Raw genomic sequence first — 17,357 nt, forward strand, 5'->3', positions numbered from 1 at the left:
GATGCAATAAAAATTTGTGATTTGGTAAGTGAACTATTTGAGTATCACTGGTGGGTTTTCATTTAAGAAAATCTGAAAAAGTTCAGCAATTTCATACCCAGAAATGATGAATGTTGAATTTTTGTATTGAATCAGATTACCTTCCATACTTGCTTTGGGTATTTACTCTCTTACGAATACGTGTTCTATATAGGCTTACATATTACATTTCCAACATCTTAAAATAAAATTTTTGCTGGCATTATCATTTAAATAGCTGATTTTAGAACATTTGTCTCTTCGTATGCTGTCTTACTTGCCTTTTTCTTTTAAATAATGCATCAGATTTCTTCCACATTAAAAAATACCCGCCATAAAAGCAGCAGCTTAAAGGGAACATGTCCTTTTCCTGTTGAGACATTTTGGACTCTTCCTGCTGTGGCTGCCGGCTGAGAGAATGTTCTCAGTTGGCTGAGTACTTGAGTCATCAATACTCTGGAATAGTCTAAGCAAATGTGCCAAGCAGGTTTCTGCTACTAGTTGGGGGTTTCCTATGCGTGTTCCTAGCAAGATGTGTTTCCTTTCATACAAACCAACTCAAAGTTCTCTGAATCATAGAAGTATATCTGCTGGAAACTTTATACAGCTAACTTCATAATAAACAAGAAAATAGCAAAATTTGTTCATTTTTTATGAGATTTATGTAAGTATACAGAGAGAATATTGAAAGTGTAGTGACATTTACTCAGGTGGTTTGAGTGTATTTTATTGGTGCCATTACAATAAGAGCACCCTTATCTTGTCTATATAATTTTTCCTCCTAACAACCAATACATTTCTTGTATGGCTTGTGAAATAAATTTTCTATACATAACTTAACTTGGCAGTACCAAAAGAAGCATGCCTTTCAACTCTCCTAGAAGGGTTGAGAACTGTCAACTGACTATGAGATAGATATTTTTATTCTGAGAAGGATTTTAACAAACTTTTCTCTTTCACTTGTAAAGCCAGTCCTTAAACCTTAGAGGTAGACCTTATTTTTGTTGTTTTTTTTGGTTAAGATGTTCCCCTAACTGTAAACAAAGGTTTCATCTATTTTAGTTTCCTTAGATGAGCTGTTAAGATTTGTTGATAACATTAGTCAGCTTTTAGATCTTCCTTATTTGAATTGGAAATAATATATATCTGAAGATTCAAAAGTTATAATCATAGTTGCTGGATAGTTAAGACCTAATCCTTAATCCTCTTTCTTGGCCTTTAGTATCATCTGGAATTAATACAAATACACACAAACAGAAAAGCCTGACAATTTTAATTTTAGTTGTCTTAGCTGTGTTAATGATTAATGATTTTTCACTTTTCATTTGTACTAGAGCTTTTTTTGGTTTTGCAGAATGCCTCTTTGGATAAAAGCCAAATGAGGACAACCAGAGCCAAATATCACTACCTGTGCTATGGAAATAAGTCTCAGTGTAGAGACTTCTATACAGAATTAAGTAGTGTAAGGGACCTTGTTCAAAATTCAAAAGGAATTTTACTTTTGTATTATTTTTGTTCATTAAAATTAGAGTGATTTTTATTTTATTATTTTTATTTATTTATTTATTTATTTCTGGAAGGGCCCTGGCCCAGGTGCCAGGTTCGGCTGGTCGGCCTGCCTCCTTCGGAGAAAGCAGGCAAGCCGAGCCAGGCTTGCAGTGGCCCTGGCGTGACACCTGCGACCCCAGGCAGAGGGCCTCACTTGTGCCCTCCATGGCGGATTTCTCCCTGGAGCCATGGCCTGGGCACTAGGAAGGCAGGGCCTCCCTGACTTCGGGAGGAGGGGCTCGCCCAGTTTGGCCCTGGCTCACTATCCCTGCGGTGCCATCTGCCTGTCTCGGCACTTCTGACTCCACAGAGCCCTTCCTACACCTGGGCTGGCTGCAGTGGCAAAGTGCAGGCGTGGGGTGAGGCCATGGCTTTGTCTTTCCAGGAAGAAATGAGCCCCTGGACGCAGCAGCTGGCCCAGGCAGAGCCTTGAGCTTGAAGCCCAGTACGCCTGTGGCCATCAGGGCCAGAGCAATGCTTCCAAGGCAGGGAAGCGGCCTTCAAGCTGAGTGGGAGTGGGAGTGGGGGAGGGGAGGGAGACAACAGCTGAAGCCAAGTCCAGAAGCTAGAGTGATTTTTAAATTTCTCTTCTAAAAATGGAGAATAGAAATTGCCTCAAAAAATACAGCAGTGGATAAAAAAAAGAAATTAAAATTTAGAATGGTTTTGGGAAGGTCAGTGCTAATTAAAGGACAGTTATCAGTGTGTAATGGGTCATCCGTGTTCTGGGCTGGGCCTAATTGTTGGAGAACCTGTGCAGCCTAAGGGGAAACTTGGGCAAGGTGGAGTTGGCCCTCCATGTTTCTCAGAAGTTTCAGCCAATCCTAAGAGAGAGCATTTCAGGTTGAATCTGTGCTTTCAACCTATTCTCACAATGTCCTTCTTTTTTTTTCCATCTTTATTGAGGTATAATTGACATATAAAATTGTACATATTTAAAGTGTACAATGTGATGATTTGGTAGATGTACACATTGTGAAATATATACCACAGTCAAGTTAATTACCGCATCCATCATCTCACATAGTTGCTTTTTCTGTATGGTGAGAAGGCTTAAGGTCTATTCTCTTAGCAAATTTCAAGTATATAATACACTGTTATTAACTATAGTCACCATGATGTACATCAGATTCTCAGAACTTATTCATCTTATAACTGCAATTGTACTCTTTCACCAACATCTCCCCATTTCCCATACCCCCTAGCCCCTGGTAACCACCATTCTACTCTCTGCTTCTATGAGTTTGACTTTTTTTTTTTTTTTTTAAGATTCCACATGTAAGTGATGCCATACAGTATTTGTCTTTCTCTGTCTGGTTTATTTCTCTTTGTAAAATGCCTTCCAGGTTCATCCATGTTGTCTCAGATGGCAGGATTTCCTTCTTTTTTATGGCTTAATAACATTCTTATGTATATGTATTTATGATATTTATATCAAATTTATATAATTATAATCACGATATTATAATTTATTATGTATATGTAATGATATTATAACATTTTCTTTATCCATTCATCCATCAATGAATATGTAGGTTGTTTCCATATCTTAGCTATTGTGAATAACATAGTAATAGAGATATCTCTTCAAGATACTGATTTCATTTCCTTCAGATATATACTCAGAAGTGGGATTGCTAGATCATATGGTAGTTCCCTTTTTAAGATTTTTTTTTTTTTTTTTTACCCCCAAAGCCCCAGCAGATAGTTGTATGTCGTAGTTGCACATCCTTCTAGTTGCTGTATGTGGGACGAGGCCTCAGCATGGCCGGAGAAGCGGTGTGTCGGCGCGCGCCCGGGATCCGAACCCTGGCCGCCAGCAGCGGAGCACACGCACTTAACCACACGCACTTAACCGCTAAGCCACGGGGCCTGCCCAAGTAGTTCCCTTTTTAAATTTTTGAGGAACCTCCATACTGTTGTCCATAATGGCTGTACCAGTTTACATTTCACCAACAGTGTACAAGGGTTCCCTTTTCTCCACATTCTCGGCAACACTTATCTCTTTTCTTTTTGGTAATAGTCATCCTAACAGATGTAAGGGGATATTTCATTGTGGTTTTGATTTTCATTTCCAAATAATTAGTGATGTTGAGTACTTTTTCATGTACCTGTTGGCCATTTGTACATCTGCTTTTGAGAGATGTCTATTCAGATCCTTTGTCAGTTTTTAAATTGGATTATTTTTTGTTATTGACTTTGATGAATTCCTTATATATTTTAGATCTATATATTAACCTCTTACCAGACATATGGCTTGCAAATATTTTCTCCCATTCCATAGGTTGCTTTTTCATTTTGTTGATGGTTTTCTTTGCTCTGCATAAGCTTTTTAATTTGATGTAGTCCTACTTGCTTATTTTTGGTTTTGTTGCTTATGCTTTTGGTGTCATGACCAAAAAATCATTGCCAAGACCAATATCAAGGAGCTTTTTCCCTATTTTCTTGTAGGAACTGTATGGTTTAAGGTCTTAGGTTTAAGTCTTTAGTCTACTTTGAGTTAATTTTTGTGAGTGGTGTAAGATAGGGGTCCCAGTTCATTCTTTTGCATGTAGACAACCAGATTTCCAAACACCGTTTATTAAAGAAACTATCTTTTCCCCATTGTGTGCTTTTGGCAGCCTTGTCAAAGATCAGTTGACCGTATCTGGGTGGGTTTATTTCTGGGCTCTCTATTCTGTTTTGTTGATCTATGGTGTGTTTTTATGCCAGTACCCTACTGTTTTATTACAATAACTTTATCATGTAGTTTGAAATCAGGCAGTGTGATGATTCCAGCTTTGTTCTTCCTTCTCAAGATTGCTTGGCTCTTTGGGATCTTTTGTGGTTCCATGTGAATTTTAGGATTATTTTTTCTATGTCTGTGAAAAATGCCTTTAGAATTTTGATAGAGAGGCCGGCCCCGTGGCATAGTGGTTAACTGCGCAGGCTCTGCTGCTGGCGGCCCGGGTTCAGATCCCGGGCGTGCACCAATGCACTGCTTGTCAAGCCATGCTGTGGCGGCGTCCCATGTAAGGTGGAGGAAGATGGGCACGGATGTTAGCCCAGGGCCAGTCTTCCTCAGCAAAAAAGAGGAAGATTGGTATGGATGTTAGCTCAGGGCTGAGCTCCTCACAAAAAAAAAATAATAATAATTAATTAAAAAATTAAAAAAAAACAATTTTGATAGGAGTTGCATTAAATCTGTAGATTGTTTGGGACAGTATGGAAATTTTATTTTATTTTATTTTATTTATTTATTTATTTATTTTTTGTGAGGAAGATCAGCCCTGTGCTAACATCTGCCAATCCTCCTCTTTTTTGCTGAAGAAGACTGGCCCTGGGCTAACATCCGTGCTCATCTTTCTCCACTTGATATGGGACGCTGCCACAGCATGGCTTGCCAAGCAGTGCGTCGGTGTGCGCCCGGGATCCGAACCGGCGAACCCTGGGCCGCCGCAGTGGAGCACACGCACTTAACCACTTGCACCACCTGGCCGGCCCCTGGAAATTTTAATGACATTAACTCTTCCAACCCATGAACATGGGATATCTATCCATATATTAGTGTCTTCAATTTTGTTCATCAATGTCTTATAGTTTTCAGTGTCCAGATCTGTCACCTCCTTGGTTAAATTTATTCCTAAGTATTTTATCCTTTTTGATGCAATTGTAAATGGAATCGCTTTCTTAATTTCTCTTTCCAATAGTTCATGTTACTGTATAGAAATGAAAATATTTTAGTGAGTTGATTTTGTAACCTGAAACTTTACTGTTTTCGTTTTTTAGTTCTAAGAGTTTTTTGGTGGTGTCTTTAGAGTTTTCTATATATAAAATCTTGTCATCTGCAAACAGAGACAATTTTACATCTTCCTTTCAGATTTGGATGACTTTTATGTCTTTTTCTTGCCTAATTGCTCTGGCTAGGGCTTCCAATACTTTGTTGAATAAAAGTCGTTATAGTGGACATCCTTCTCTGGTTCCTGATCTTAGAGGAAAAGCTTTTAGCTTTTGAATGTGATATTAGCTGTGGGCTTGTCATAAATGGCTTTTATGTTGAGGTGCATGCCTTCTATACCTAATTGTTGAGAGTTTTTATCATGAAAGGATGTTAAATTTTGTCAAATGCTCTTTCTGTTTATAATGAGATGATCATATGATTTTTATCCTTTATTGTGTTAATGTGGCATATCATATTTATTGCTTTGTGGATGTTGAACCATCCTTGCATCCAGGGATAAATCCCACTTGATCATGGTGTATGATCTTTTTAATATGCTATTGAAATCTGTTTGCTAGTATTTTGTTGAGGTTTTTTGCATCTGTGTTCATTAGGGAATTGGCCTATAATTTTCTTTTATTGTAGTGTCCTTATCTGGCTTTGGTATTAGGGTAATGCTGGCCTCATAGAATGAGTTTGGAAGTGTTCCTTCCTCTTCAATTTCTTGGAAGAGTTTGAGAAGGATTGGCATTAATTCTTCTTTTAATGTTTGGTAGAATTCGCTAGTGGAGCCATCTTGTCCTAGGCTTTTCTTTGTTGTAAGATTTTTGATTATTGATTCAGTCTCCTTACTTGTTATATGTCTGTTCAGATATTCTATTTTTTCATGATTCGGTCTTGGTGGAGTATATGTTTCTAAGAATTTATCCATTTCTTTTCATTATTCATCCAGTTTGTTGGCATATAATTGTTCATAGTAGTCTCTTATGATCCTTTGTATTTTTATGGTATCAGTTGTAACGTCTCCTCTTTCATTTCAGATTTTATTTGAGGCTTCTCTCTTTTCTTAGTTAGTCTTGATAACTGTTTGTCAATTTTGTTCCTCTTTTCAAAAAAACAGCTCTTAGTTCCATTGATCTTTCCACTGTTTTGCTAGTCTGTATTTCATTTATTTCTGCTGCGACCTTTCTTATATCCTTCCTTATGCTAACTTTGTGCTTGTTTGTTCTTTTCTAGTTACTTGAAGTGTGAAGTTAGGTTATTTATTTGAGATCTTTCTTTTTTCTTAATATAGGTGTTTATTGCTATGGACTTCCCTCTTAGAACTGCTTTTGCAGCATCCCGTTAATTTTGGTGTATTGTGTTTCCATTTTCGTTTGTCTCAAGATATGTTTTGATTTCCCTTTTGATTTCTTCTCTGACCCATTGGTTCTTGAGGAGTGAATCGTTTAATTCTTACATAATGGTGAATATTCTGATTTTCCTTCTGTTACTGATTTCTGGTTTCATATCATTGTGGTTGGAAAAGATACTTGATATGATTTCAATCTTCTTAAGTTTGTTAAGACTTATTCTGTGACCTGACATATGATCTATCTTGGAGAATGTTCCATGTGCACTTGAGAAGAATGTTTATTCTGCTGCTGTTGGATAAATTGTTCTATACATGTGTCTTGGGTTTATTTTGTCTAAAATGTAGTTCAAGTCTATTATTTTCTTATTGATTTTCTGTCTGGATGATCTGTCCATTGTTGTAGTTCAAGTATTATTTTCTTATTGATTTTCTATCTGGATGATCTATCCATTGTTGAAAGTGGAGTATTTAAGTGCCCTACTATTATTGTATTGCTACCTCTTTGTGCCTACATATCTATTAATATTGGCTTAATATATTTAGGTACTCCAATGTTGGGGGCATATGTATTTACAATTGTTATATACTCTTGATGAATTGACCCTTTATCATTATTTAATGACCTTCTTTGTCTCTAATACAGTGTTTGACGTAAAGTCTATTTTGTCTGACGTAAGTATAGCAACCTGCTCTCTTTTGTTTGCATGAAATATTTTTTTCTGTCCCGTCACTTTGAACATATGTGTGTCCTTAAAGCTGAAGTGAATCTCTTGTAAGCAGCATGTAGTGGGGTCTTGTTTTTGTTCCAATCAGCCACCCTATGTCTTTTTATTGGAGCATTTTGTCCATTTACATTTAAAGTAACTATTGACAAGTATGTACTTTTTGCCACTTTGTTTCTTTCTTCTGGATGTTTTTGTAATTCTTCTCTGTTCCTTTCTTCTTCTCTTGCTCTCTTCTCTTGTGATTGTATGGCTTTCTTTAGTGTTATGTCTAAGTTCTTTTCTCTTTTTTTGGCTGTATTTATTATAGGTTTTTGGTTTGTGGTTACCATGAGGTTCATATATAATAACCTACATAAATAGCAATCTATATTAAATTGATGGTCTCTTAAGTTCAACCTTTTACTAAAAGCCCTACACTTTTACTCTCACCTCCCATATGTTATGTTTTTGACATCATATTTTACCTCTTTTATTTTTGTGTATCCCTTAGCCTCTTATCATAGATATAGATGATTTTAGTACTTTTGTCTTTTGACCTTCATATTAGCTTTATAGGTGGTTGATCCACTACTTTTACTGTATATTTGCCTTTACGAGTGAAATTTTTCTTTGATAATTTTCTTATTCCTATTTGTGGCCTTTCCTTTTCTACTTAAATAAGTCCCTTTAACATTTCTTGTAAGGCCGGTTTAGTGGTGATGAACTCCTTCAGTTTTTGCTTATCTGGAAAACTCTATCTCTCCTTCCATTCTGAATGATAACCTTGCCAAGTAGAGTATTCTTGCTTGTAGGTTTTTCCCTTTAAGCTCTTTGAATATATCCTGCCACTCCCTTCTAGATTGTGAGGTTTCTGCTGAACAGTCAGCTGATAGCCTTATGGGGTTTCCTTTGTATGTAGTTTGTTGCTTTTCTCTTGCAACTTTTAGGATTTTTTCTTTATCTTTAATTCTTTTTTTTTTTTTTTGTGAGGAAGATCAGCCCTGAGCTAACATCCGTGCTAATCATCCTCTTTTTGCTGAGGAAGACCGGCTCTGAGCTAACATCTATTGCCAATCCTCTTCCTTTTTTTGTCCCCCAAAGCCCCAGTAGATAGTTGTATGTCATAGTTGCACATCCTTCTAGTTGCTGTATGTGGGACGCGGCCTCAGCATGGCCGGAGAAGCGGTGAGTCGGTGCACGCCCGGGATCCGAACCTGGGCCGCCAGCAGCAGAGCGTGCACACTTAACCACTAACCCACGGGGCTGGCCCTATCTTTAATTCTTGACATTTTAATTATGATGTGTCTTGGTGTGGGCCTCTTTGGGTTCATCTTGTTTGGTGCTCTCTGTGCTTCCTGTACCTGGATGTCTGTTTCCTTCCCCAGGTTAAGGAAGTTTTAAGCTATTATTTCTTCAAATAATTTCTCTGCCCCTTTGGCTGTCTCTTCTCCTTCCTCTTATAATGTGAATGTTAGTATGCTTGATCTTGTCCAAGAGGTCTCTAAGACTGTCCTTGTTCTTTTTAATTCTTTTTTCTTTTTTCTATTCATTTTGGACGATTTCCTCTACTCTTTTGTCCAGATCACTGATCTGTTCTTCTCTGCTGTTGATTCCCTCTAGTGAATTTTTCATTTCCATTATTGCATTCTTCAGCTATGATTGGTTCTTTTTTATATTTTCTAATTCTTTGTTGAAGTTCTCACTGTGCTCATCTATTCTTCTCCCCAGTTCAGTGAGCATCCTTATGACCATTAGTTTGTACTCTTTCTCAGGTCAATTGTTTATCTCTGTTTCTTTTAGTTCTTCTTTTGAGGATTTGTCCTGTTCTTTTATTTGGGACATATTTCTTTGTCTCCTCATTTTGCCTACCTTTCTGTGCATATTTCTGTGTATTAGGTAGATCAGCTACATCTCTCAATCTTGTAAATGTGGCTTTATGTAGGAGATGTCTTATGGGGCCCAGCAGCATTCTCCCCCTTGTCACCTGTGCCAAATGCTCCAGGGGTATCCCCTGTGTGGGCTGCATGCGCCCTTCTGTTGTGGCAGAGTTGCTATTGCTGCAGGCATGTGGGTAGGCTGGGCTGGCCCCTGGGCCAGCTGATTGTGAGGCCCAGCCTTGTGTGGCTGCTACTGGCACATTATTGGGTGGGTCAAGCCCCCAGCATAACTGTTTGCAAGGTCTGGTAGTGCACAACTACTGCCAGTTTGCTGGTGAATGAGTCCAACCCCCAGTGTGGCTGGTTGCTAAGCATGAGGGCACACAACTGCTGCAGAGCCCTGCTCGACTACCTCAGATGTGTTGGTGGGTGGGGCAGTCTTCCAGTGAGGCTAGCTGCGTGGCACATGGCTGTTGCCAGCTTGCTTTTGGGTGGGGCAGGCTTCTGATGCCAACTGGCTACACAGCTCTGCAGTGCACAGCTGCCTCGAGAGTGCTGATGGGTGGGGCAGGCCCCAGACTTGCCAGCATGTAATCATTTCAGGGGTTAGCAAGCAGGGCAGATCGCCTGTGTGGCTGTTTGTGAGACCTGGTGGCACAAGTCAGCTGCAGGCTTGCTAGTGGGCAGGGCCAGTCCCTGAGGCGAGCTGCCTGAGCTGCCTGGCTGTGCTCAATTGCCTCAGGGGCTCTAGTGGGCAGAGAAGACCCCAGCGCTAACAGGGTAGAGGAAGGATTCCAATGGCGCTGGACAGTGTTTGTGTCACACAGCTGAACTAGGTCATAGTAATGGCTGCTGCAAGTGTCTCAGTCCCTGGGGGGTGGACCTAGCTGCCTCCCGCCTCTCCAGGATGCACTCCAAGCTTAGTGTAACTTTTTTTTTTTCACTGAGGAATATTAGCCCTGAGCTAACATCTGTGCCCATCTTCCTCTATTTTGTATATGGGGTGTCACCACAGCATGGCTTGATTAGCGGTGCATAGGTCTACACCTGGGATTCGAACCCGTGAACCTGGGCTGCTGAAGCAGAGCATGCAAACTTAACCACTACATCACCAGGCTGGCCCCAGTAACTGTGTCTCTTTTACCGATGAACTATGCACTCTTTTTTTGTGTGTGAGGAAGATCGGCCCTGAGCCAACATCTGCCAATCCTCCTCTTTTTGCTGAGGAAGACTAGCCCTGAGCTAACATCCATGCCCATCTTCCTCCACTTTATATGGGACACCACCAGAGCATAGCTTGACAAGCGGTGCATTGCTGCACGCCCGGGATCTGAACCGGCGAACCCTGGGCCGCTGCAGTGGAGAGCGCGCACTTAACCTCTTGCGCCACCGGGCCGGCCCCAAAGGGTTCTGATCAGTTTTTTTTTTCCCCCCCAAAGCCCCAGTAGATAGTTGTATGTCATAGTTGCACATCCTTCTAGTTGCTGTATGTGGGACGTAGCCTCAGCATGGCTGGAGAAGTGGTGTGTCGGTGCGCGCCCGGGATCTGAACCCGGGCTGCCAGTATCGGACTGCGCGCACTTAACTGCCAAGCCACGGGAGCGGCCCTGCGCTTTGCTATCTGGTGTTTTTGTGCTGGTTTCTGGGTCAAATGAGTCTGTGCATGGGCCCTGTAAGAGCAGATTTTCCTTACCCTGAAGTTCTATAGCTTTCCTGGGCATATTCCCCGTTAATTCTCAAATTCAGGTGTTTTGGGATCTCACCTCTCTTGTACTGGATCTAAGGGCTGGGGTGCCTTATATGGAGCTCAAATCTGCTCCTCCAGATAAAGCTTCGTACCTTTGAGATCACTCCTAACCATGAAGTCCCGTGGCCAGGGTGTGGTTTTTCCCTCAGCTGGGCTGTATCTCTGCCTCTTCTGCCCCTTTCTGTGTTGTCCCTTGTTGTGGAGGTTCTTTTTACCTAGTTTCCAGATCTCTCTCAGAGGAAGTTGTTCCACAGGTAGTTGTAGGTTTGTTGTGTCTGTGGGAGGAAGTAAGTTCAAGATCCTCCTATGCCACCATCTTCCAAAACTGGTTTTGTAAATTTTCCCTGTCATATTTTGCAGTTTTTTTCTGTATATATGCTGCTAAAGGAAATTCGGATTTTCAATTTGGCTGCTTTTCAGGAAAGTAGACAGAAATTCATGCCTTTCTGTTATTCCTACTGTCAGCTTTTCATTTGTGAAAGTAAAGCTTTCGGTCCCATGTAGTTCTAGCGTAACTCTTGCTCTTCTTCTGCAGACATGATGAAGTGAATGGCACAACAGAGCAAGTTTCAGCACGGATTTGGGCAAGCAGTAATTGATGACCTGTGTTATGATGACATCCACATTTCTCTTGTGACCTGAAAATGTTCCTCTTCACCTGTCAACCCCAGATTTGATGCCATAATTTGTGAATATAGTGGGAGAGAAGCACTCCTTGTGCTCCTTCTGAATAGGGTAAGTAATTAACCTACCATTCTGTTAGACAGCCTCCAGTAAATCCATATTTTTTCATAGTACATTGACTGCAAATTTATCTTTCACTAAGAATTGTGTGATTGCTGGAACCATTAGACTCTCATGTAATTGAGGTTAAGTTCCACGTGCCTTGCTAGCCACATCAGTTTTTCCTCTGACAGAATCACTGAACAGAATGATGAATTCTGCTCTGGACATGCCCTCTATGGATTAAAAAGATTATTATAATGATGCTGTGAGTGTTGGTAGTTATATGAATTTTATGATTTGGTTAGTAATCATCCACTTTTCATAAAAGTCTTTCTTTTGGAGTGTAGTTTTTAAAACAATCATGTTTTAAAATCAACAGAAATTTTTAATATAATGTTCTCTTTTTCTGCTAAGTCATGAGGACTGAGATTTATTTGTTTGCTAAAAGGTAAGTCGTAGAAGAACTCAAGAAAATGTTCTAAAATAATACAAATTTCAACTCTGGACAATAATAAATTTAATCATAGGATTTAAACAGTCTACAGGTGATAGAAATAAAGGATCTTTACTGAGCCCAGTGAAAATGAGTTGTCTTCTGGCCACTCTACATAGTTCTATCCCTGAGGAATTCTCAGGAGGACCAGCTACGTCAGCAGGACCCAGCAATTGAGCCCTGGAACATCAAGTGACTCTCCCCTTTCTTTACTTCCTAAGATGCTGTTTCTTGGCTAGTTACTACCTAGGCTAGGCATTAGAAGCTGCTAGAAAATAGGACCTCCTTCCATCTTGTCAGAAAACCTGCATGACTGCTTCATGGAGCTGATATTATAACTTATAGTTTTGGTATAATCATTAATATTTCAATAAGAATTTTAAATTTTTACAGATGATACTTTATAGTTGTGCTTATTATATTAAAAATTTACAAGAGTGACGTCAGATGGCAGGCTAGGAAGATCCAGGCCCTTGATCCCACCTGGAAACATTTAAAAAACAACTAGAGAGTGGCTAAAATAACTTAATAGGAGCTTTGGAAAACAGTTAAAGGTCTAAGCAACCAAGTAAATGCCTAATCAAGAAAAAGCCACATTTAAAATGGTAGGAAATTTTGAGTTGTTTTTACTCACCCTTCCCAATATAGCGCATTGTGGTGTGGTTGGGAGAAAGAAGCAGCCCAATTCCCTTCCTCAAACCGACATGAGGGGATGGGGGAAAGCAGACCTTAATTGCAACATTCTAGCCTATCTACATGCTGCCTGAGGGATGGGTCTCTGTTTCACCTAACTTGAAGCTCAGATAGAGCAAAGTGGCATATCTTGTATTTCAGGCTGAGGAAAACCCTGGGAAGCAACAGGCACTGCTTTGGAAAGCTGCAGGGGCACTACAGATCCACAGATACATAAGGCAAGAGAGTCCAGGTAGAGGAACACAATAGAACATCTAAGGCCCTAAGAAGAAGCTGGTATGAGACTATTTGAGAAATTAAGACATTTAAAAGCAGCTTTGTATATGGGGGAATCAAAAAAAACACAAACATAGTCCCAGGCAAGACATATACCCAGAAAATACCTGAGAAGACATATGCCTTTACCTTGGGCTGATCCTAAGACTCAGAACATGCCCTGCTAATTAATGAAGTTCTCTAGTAGCAAAAAAGCCAGTCTCCAAAAACTGGGTGAGGTGGCTATCTTTTCAGAAGTCCAATTTTCAACAAAAAAAAATCACAAGGTATACAAAGAAACAGGATAACATGGCCCATTCAAGGGAAAAAAATGAAGTGACAGAAACCATCTCTGAAGAAACACAGGCATCAGACATCCTAGACAAAGACTTTAAAACAACTGTCTTAAATATACTGAAAGAACTAAAAGAAAGTACAAAGATCTAAAGAAAATCATGAACTATATATATAAACAAAATGAGAATATCAATGAAAAGGTAGAAATTACAGAAATGGTGGTGCTAAATATCCAATAACTTAAATGAAAAATTCACTAGAGGGATCCAACAACAGACTCAAGCAGGCAGAAGAAAGAATCAGAGAACTTGAAGACAGGTCATTTGAAATCACCAGTCTGAGGAGAAAAAAAGAAGTAAGAAAAGTGAACAGAGCCTAAGGGGCTTATGGGACATCATCAAGTTAACCAAGATAGGCATTATCGGAGTCCTAGAGGGAAAAAGAGAGAAAAGGGGCCAAAGAGATTATTTAAAGAAATAATGGGGGCCGGCCCTGTGGCTTAGTGGTTAAGTGCGTGCACTCTGCTACTGGCGGCCTGGGTTCGGATCCCGGGCACGCACCAACGCACCGCTTGTCCGGCCATGCTGAGGTGGCATCCCACATACAGCAAGTAGAAGGATGTGCAACTATGACATACAACTATCTTCTGGGGCTTTGAGCAGAAAAAAGGAAAAAAAAACGAGGAGGATTGGCATAGATGTTAGCTCAGAGCTGGTCTTCCTCAGCAAAAAGAGGAGGATTGGCATGGATGTTAGCTCAGGGCTGATCTTCCTCACAAAAAAAAAAAAGAAGAAGAAATAATGGCCAAAAACTGTACAAATTTGAGGAAAGATAGGTATCTACAAATCCAAGAATCTCAACAAACTCCAAGTAGGATAAACCCAAAGAGATCCACACCAGGGCACTTTATAATCAAACTGTCAAAATACAAAGAGAATATTGAAAATGGCAAGAGAAGAGTTAACTCCTCATGTACAAGGCATCCTCAGTTAGATTATTAGTGGCGTTCTTATCAGAAACTTTGGAGGCCAGAATGTAGCGGAATGCTATATTTAAAGTGCTGAAAGAAAAAATTATCAACGGAGAATTCTATATCTGACAAAACTGTCTTTCAAAAATGAGGGAGAAATGAAGACATTGCCAGATAAACAAAAGCTGAGGGAGTTCATTACCACTAGACCTGCCCTACAAGAAATGCTAAAAGAAGTCCTTCACATTGAAGTGATAGGACACTAGAGAGTAATTTGAAGCCATATGAAAATATAAAGTTCTCTAGTAAACGTGAATACACAAACAAATGTAAAAACTAGTGTTAGTGTAATTTTGTTTTTTAAATGCCACTTTTTATTTTCTACAAAATTTAAAAGAAATTTTCATAAAATAATTATAAATCTATGTTAATGGACACACAATATACAAAAATATAATTTGCAATATCAATAACATAAAGTGGGAGGTAGAGCTGTAAAGGAGTAGAGGTTTTGTATGAGATTGAAGTTAAGTTGGAATCAATTAAGATAGATTGTTGTATCTTTAGGATGTTATATGTAATGTCCATGGTGACCACAATGAGCATACACAAAAAGGAAATGAGGAGTGAATCAAAACATGTTATTACAAAAAAATCAACTAAGCACAGAGGAAGGCAGTAATGCAGGAAATGAGGGACAAAAAAACTATAAGACATACAAAGAAAAACAAATAACAAAATGGCAAAAGTAAACCCTTTCCTGTCAATAGTTACTTTAAATGTAAATAGATTAAACTCCCCAAAGGATATAGATTAGCAGAATAGATTTTTTAAAAACAGGATCCTGTTTTTGATAGCACTGTATTGTATAGTTGAAATTTGCTAAGAGAGTAGAACTTAAATGTCCTCACCAAAAAAAAAAAAAAAGGATAAATATATGAGGTGATGGATGTGTTAATTAACTAGCTGGGGAGAATCCTTTCACAATGTATACATACGTCAGATACTACAATGTACACTTTAAATAACCTACAATTTTGTATGTCAATTATACCTCAATAAAGCTGAAATAAAAAAATAGGATCCAACTATATGCTGTCTATAAGAGACTCGCTTTAGATCTAAGGACATGCATAGGTTGAAAGTGAAAGAAAATTAAAAAATATTACAGGGAAATAGTAACCAAAAATATCAGAGGCTGCTATAGTAATATCAAACAAAAAAGACTTTAAGTCAAAAACTGTTACAAGGGATAAAAAATAACACTATATATTGATAAAGGAGTCCATTAAACAAGAATACATAACAATTGTAAACATATATACACTAAATAGCAGAGCTCCAAAATATATGAAGCAAACACTAACAGAATTGAAGGAAGAAATAGACAGCTCTACAATAATAGTAGGAGACTTCAATACTCCACTTTTGAAAATGGATAGAAGAACCAGACAGGAGATCAATAAGGAAATAAAGGACTTGAACAACACTGTAGACCAAGTGGAGCTAACGGACGTGTATAGAACACTCTACCTAACAATAACAGACTACATGTTTTCCTCAAGTGCACACAGAATTCTCAAGGATACACCATATATTAGGCCACAAAACAAGTCTTTTTTTTTTAAATTTTTTGTTTATTGCAGTAACATTGGTTTATAACATTGTATAAATTTCAGGTGTACATCATTATACTTCTATTTCTGCATAGATTACATCATGTTCACCACCCAAATACTAATTACAACCCATCACCACACACATGTGCCCAATTATCCCTTTCGCCCTCCTCCCTCCCCCCTTCCCCTCTGGTAACCACCAATCCAGTCTCCATCTCTATGTGTTTGTTTATTGTTGTTATTATCTACTGCTTAATGAAGGAAATCATACGGTATTTGACCTTCTCCCTCTGACTTATTTCACTTTGCATAATACCCTCAATGTCCATCCATGTTGTCACAAATGGCTGGATTTCATCATTTCTTATGGCTGAGTAGTATTCCATTGTGTATATATAGCACATCTTCTTTATCCATTCGTCCCTTGATGGGCACTTAGGTTGCTTGCAAGTCTTGGCTATTGTGAATAATGCTGCAATGAACACAGGGGTGCATGTATCTTTACGCATTGGTGTTTTCAAGTTCCTTGGATAAATACCCAGCAGTGGAATAGCTGGATCATATGGTAGTTCTATCCTTGATTTTTTGAGGAATCTCCATACTGTTTTCCATAGTGGCTGCACCAGTTTGCACTCCCACCAGCAGTGTATGAGAGTTCCCTTCTCTCCACATCCTCTCCAGCATATGTTGTTTCCTGTCTTGTTAATTATAGCCATTCTGACGGGCCTGAGGTGATATCTCATTGTAGTTTTGATTTGCATTTCCCTGATAGTTAATGATTTTGAACATCTTTTCATGTGTCTGTTGGCCATCTGTATATCTTCTTTGGAGAAATGTCTGTTCAGGTCTTTTGCCCATTTTTTAATTGGGTTGTTAGTTTTTTTGTTGTTGAGATGCATGAGTTCTTTATATATTTTGGAGATTAAGCCCTTATCAGATGTATGGTTTGCAAATATCTTCTCCCAGTTGTTAGGTTGTCTTTTCGTTTTGTTGATGGTTTCCTTTGCTGTGCAGAAGCTTTTTAGTTTGATGTAGTCCCATTTGTTTATTTTTTCTATTGTTTCTCTTGCCTGGTCAGACATGGTACTTGAAAATATGTTGCTAAGACCAATGTCGAAGAGCGTACTGCCTATGTTTTCTTCTAGAAGTTTCATAGTTTCAGGTCTTACATTCAAATCTTTAATCCATTTGGAGTTAATTTTTGTGTATGGTGTAAGGTAAGGGTCTACTTTCATTTTTTTGCATGTGGCTATCCAGTTTTCCCAACACCATTTGTTGAAGAGACTTTCTTTTCTCCATTGTATGTTCTTGGCTCCTTTGTCAAAGATTAGCTGTCCATAGATGTGTGGGTTTATT

At 38.9% G+C, this 17,357-nt stretch overlaps 1 long non-coding RNA gene across 1 annotated transcript in view; it reads left to right on the forward strand.

The window, feature by feature from the left end:
• The window catches only part of LOC147912902 (uncharacterized), a 44,980-nt gene that overhangs the window by 13,010 nt on the left and 14,613 nt on the right, over window positions 1-17,357 (forward strand). The window contains exon 2 of the long non-coding RNA XR_015549583.1: window positions 11,484-11,683. This is a non-coding gene — a long non-coding RNA (uncharacterized LOC147912902). The remainder of the gene's footprint in view (window positions 1-11,483; window positions 11,684-17,357) is intronic.

This window comes from Ceratotherium simum, chromosome 33 (assembly GCF_057802395.1).
Source record: "Ceratotherium simum simum isolate JZ-2026a chromosome 33, ASM5780239v1, whole genome shotgun sequence".
NCBI lineage: Eukaryota > Metazoa > Chordata > Mammalia > Perissodactyla > Rhinocerotidae > Ceratotherium > Ceratotherium simum.